Raw genomic sequence first — 4744 nt, 5'->3', positions numbered from 1 at the left:
AGACATCCTCTATAAGCGCTCGGTGGTCGCGGGACCACTGGTTGGATGTGGGACGACATTCAACCTATAGAGTATGCTGGGACAGTGCTATAGCCTATGATGTCTGATTTGCATGAATGTTGCATACATACATGTACCTACGTCTTTGCACACTGATGTTCAGATTCGGTAGAGGTTTTGCTGGGTAGAGGGAGAGAAAAACACAAACAAATGGTGAAAGAAACAGGCCATGAAATTCATTTACATTCCTATCACAGTAGCAGTGTTGGACTGGGGCACGTAGGGCTCACCGGGGAATGCAGTGGTAGCGGCCCATGTTTAGGGGTGTGGCCAGTCTGCTGAGGGGGTGTGGCCTGCCACCTCATTGGTTTGACTAACCATTAGAGAGTGCAACGTCTGGGCCCCTTCATAAATTGTAGAGGTCGATTTACTTTCAAGGAAAAAGCAATACCCAATCACACTGTGGTTCGGTCCGCTGCGGCCGCTAAATGCAAGCAATAACCCCTATGATGTGTATGCACTTTGCATATACACACCGACACGCTATACGCACAATGCAGCGACACCTGTGGCTGAATACACCTTATTCCCCAAAGAAGAATGGAATGGGACACCAGTAGTTAAGTGTTGTGGTCCAACGCATCAACAATATATTTACTCAAAAATATACAAGTAGAAAATACAACAATATTGCAGAGAAGAGCTACACCAATAGTACATATGTTTGATCGCCAGCTCTCCCGGATCCAGGTCTCAGTCAGTCTTAGCAAGATGACCTCCAGAGAATAGACTGGTGCCTGGTCAGGGAGCCTTTCTTTTATACAATAGTTCCAAATACAATACAATAGGAAATGTAAGCTCTTCTTCTATAGGTCAAGGGGCAAGTCATTGCCAGTACATGAGGGGTCATAGGTTGGTTTTGAATGAGTGGGCGATGCTTGGTCCAGGTGTGCTTGCAGGTCTCCACAACCGGGTTCCCGCCGAATATCATGAGTACAGTAATTACAGTATTGGTGAATATTACAGTTCTTTGCATATCTATGCGCAGAAACATGCGATTAACTGCACATAACAACCGGTACATAGGTCTCAAAATACTGCACATCTTGATACCAAACACTAAGTCCTAACTTGGTTCTGTCCCCTCACATCCTGTAAAGCTGGATATCTCTATTGTTCTGCCCTTGAGTAAATGTAACTTGCTGGCCATGCATGTGGAGACTATGTGTAAATTCAGGGCCGGTTCTGGCGCTCTGAGCGCCCCGGGCGGCAATAGGGGGTGTGGCTTTGTACAGGGGGCGTGGTCATTTACGCCCCCTGTACAGACTGAAATGATGTGCGGTGCGCGATGACGTCATCGCGCACCGCACAGCAAAGGTCCTCTCCACGAAGGGAAACTAGACGCGTAGCGTCTAGTTCCCTTTGTGGAGAGGACCTTTGCTGTGCGGTGCGCGATTATGTTATCACGCACCGCACAGTAAGGGACCTCTCCACGAAGGGAAACTAGACGCGTACGCACAGCGGCCAGCGGGGGGCACACAGCAGCAGCGGATCTTGCTCTGGTGCGGCGCCCCGGCAAAAGTCCTGCTTGCCCGTGGCAAGATCCGCTACTGTGTAAATTGTTCACTATATGAATTGAATATTGAATATGTCTTTGTAGCTTTTCTGTGCGAATGCGTGTGCTACCGTATATACTCATACCACGCGCCAATACGCAAGTGCAGTGCATTTTTACCGATTGGAGTTTGTAGGGAACTCCCAGACTACCCCCAGGCCTGCACAAATCCTTACAGCGCAACCATCCACCTCTATTATTCCTTTTTTGCCAATACGCTAGGCTCGTGAACCAATGTACGTAGCGTGCGTGTATGCGTACGCATGGCGAGAACGCGCTCGCACAGAGGCCACTCTGTGTGGTGTTTGCACGTGGTGTGTGTGTGTGTGTGTGTGTGTGTGTGTGTGTGTGTGTGTGTGTCATATTTTTGACTTCGATAAAATATATACAGTAAATTCAGCTGCTACATGCATGACAATGTACCAGATTAATAACAGATTAATAACAGCACTGCACTGTAGAAAATACACAATAGTCCAGTATAAGGTAACATATGTATAATGTATAATGCAAGCGCACAGTCTAGAACCTGATCCTTAGAGTAGGAGGTGGGCCTCGGGCAGTGGGGCCCACCGGTGGTTTCCCCTGTACCCCTGTGGGCCAGTCCAAGCCTGCACAGTACTGTTTCTATTGTTGGATCATATACCAGATCGGACGCATTTACAACGCACCCGCTCCTTAGACTCATCAGGTTTGTACTGTGGTTTGTCCTTTTTTGCTGCGTCAAAATTTGAACACATTTAAATATCAGTCCGATAATTATGACAACACCCAGGATAAAGAGAAGAAGCTTCCCCACATTCGCGATCATTCCTTGTGTCCACTCTCCTAACCCAGAGAACCACTAGAGTGGGTTCAACCATGAGGCCCATCCAGTCAATTCATTACCCACAGCCGCTAAAGTGGGATTGTGTTTCTTTCTAAACTCCCATTTTAACTGTAATATCTCATCCATCTTTTGATCAATAATCTCTTTTGAGTCCTCAGTACTGTTTGTAATATACGTACAGCACTTTACACCATACTGAGTTGCTAAAGTAACACAATACCCTCCCATCACGGCCGTGACGTAATTCAAGACCATTCTGTGTTGTACCAATTCCTTCTTGTAGGCCTGTAGCTCCCTACCCGTATACCTGAAGGTGTCGTCATACATCTCAGTGATATTGTCTATCAAGTTCGCAAGCGCATGTATATACTGTACCTATAATTTATGATTCCTCTGGCAATACGGGTGATGTCTAATGCGAGAAGAATCTGAATCCCGGTGGATTCATGAATCAAATTTGAGGCCGCTGGCTCTCCCTTATCTGTGATGTGTCTCTTATAAATGTGTTCGTAGTGGGTGTGAGTATAAGGAGGTGGAGTGCTGCGGTGAATGTCTTTCATTTTGTCATGTGCAATGGTCATGATTTCTGCTAGTACTCTGCCTATGTAACATAACCCTTCAGAGCTCGGAGTAAGCCACTTGTACGCCTTTCTTCCACATATGAAATAAGCGTCATCTGGGAGAACATAGGGGACAAAATGCATAAATATGTCACAGATAATTCTCACAAAGACACCTGTCCCCAGTTTTTCCATCTGCTTGACACAAGTATCTGGCTGGATGATGTGCGCACAATGGGGGTCATTCCGACCCGTTCTCATGCAACGGTTTGTCACTGCAGTACAAACGGGCCCGGAATGCGCATGCGCGGCAGCCACACTGCGCACACGTGATGTTGCCCGGCGACAGGGGTCGCCGGGTTACGTCTCAGAGAACGAAGAAAGCGGTCGCAAAGACGACCGCAAGAATATTGACAGAAAGAAGGCGTTTCTGGGCGTCACTGGACCGTTGCCTGCCGTTTTCGGGGAGTGGTGAAGAAAATGCAGGCGTGTCCAGGAGAACGGAGGGCGGATGTCTGACGTCAAAGCCGGCCCCAGCATCGCTGAGATCGTCGCACAGGGTAAGTAGGTATAGGGCTAGTCATGTTCTGCTTGACATTTTTTTAGCTTAGCAGGGCTGCACAAGCGATCGCAGCCCTGCTAAGCTAAAATACACTCCCCCATAGGCGTGTACTAGTTGATCTCAGCAGCAGCAAAAAGTTGCTGGCTGCAATCAACTCGGAATGACCACCAATATCCCTGTGACACTTTTCCAGCCCACATGGTTTTGGTCCCACGTGTATACCTGTATCGGAAGTACCTCCCACTTGTGGCTATCCCACGTACAAGTTCAGAGTTGATGGGCTCCTCATCAGCTCTGTGTGAGAAGGTCATTGTCTGATTGTTCAAAGTCACTTCCCAATTTCCTGGTTTCCGTGAATTTGTTACGTTGAAACAAAGTAGGGATCTGTCTACGTGGTACTGGTGGAGCTTTAGGCTTGGGCGTCTAGATATATTGTATTGTCTGTCCACCGGAATCCCCCCATGCAATTCGAGTACCTCTTTTACTGTTTATGGGTATGGCACTAACCCCGATTTACTCTGTCCTTGGGGTACTTGTGTGCACACCCAGCATTCTGTTTGGTTTAAGACCGTTCCCACTAATGAGTGATAGTCACTCAAAGGTTGTCCGTTATTATTCTTTGACTGACATCTCTGGATGCACTCATCTTCAACTATGGGGTCGCAGTACTTATATATGCAGTATTCATCAGACAACAACCCCTCACATTGTCTCCAAACTCCGTGACTACCAGATCTCTTACTTATACCAGCTTTGACCAAAGTGATAGACTGATCCTGGCATCCTACCAATTCATCCTCTTCATCAGAACCCATTCCAGATCCTTGCTCAACTTCTCGGGGGCCCTTGCAAAAACACATTCAAAAATAGAGTCACAATCAAAATCCGGAATAGGGATAACACAGTCTTTTGATGCAGATTCATTTCGAGGAGAGGAAGGGAAGAGAAAAAAAATTAGGAGGGAGGGGGGGGGGGGGGGTGGTGTTGGAAAGGAAGAAAATAAGATAACAGTCCTTGATTTTGTTTTTCACCACGCTCAGGTATAGTTCGACAGTTCTGCCTTTCAGCTTTCCCGGAACAGATTCTCCAGTGATATCAGGTTTTCTTCACCTTTCTTTTTCTCACAAGCTTTCTCCGGGTTAGCAACCTTCTTGCAGTGAGATGAGTGGACCCAAGTC

The sequence above is a fragment of the Pseudophryne corroboree genome, chromosome 6, assembly GCF_028390025.1.
Source record: "Pseudophryne corroboree isolate aPseCor3 chromosome 6, aPseCor3.hap2, whole genome shotgun sequence".
In the NCBI taxonomy this organism is placed as follows: Eukaryota; Metazoa; Chordata; class Amphibia; order Anura; family Myobatrachidae; genus Pseudophryne; species Pseudophryne corroboree.
The sequence above is the reverse complement of the archived record's forward strand: the minus strand, read 5'-3'. Positions refer to the sequence as shown.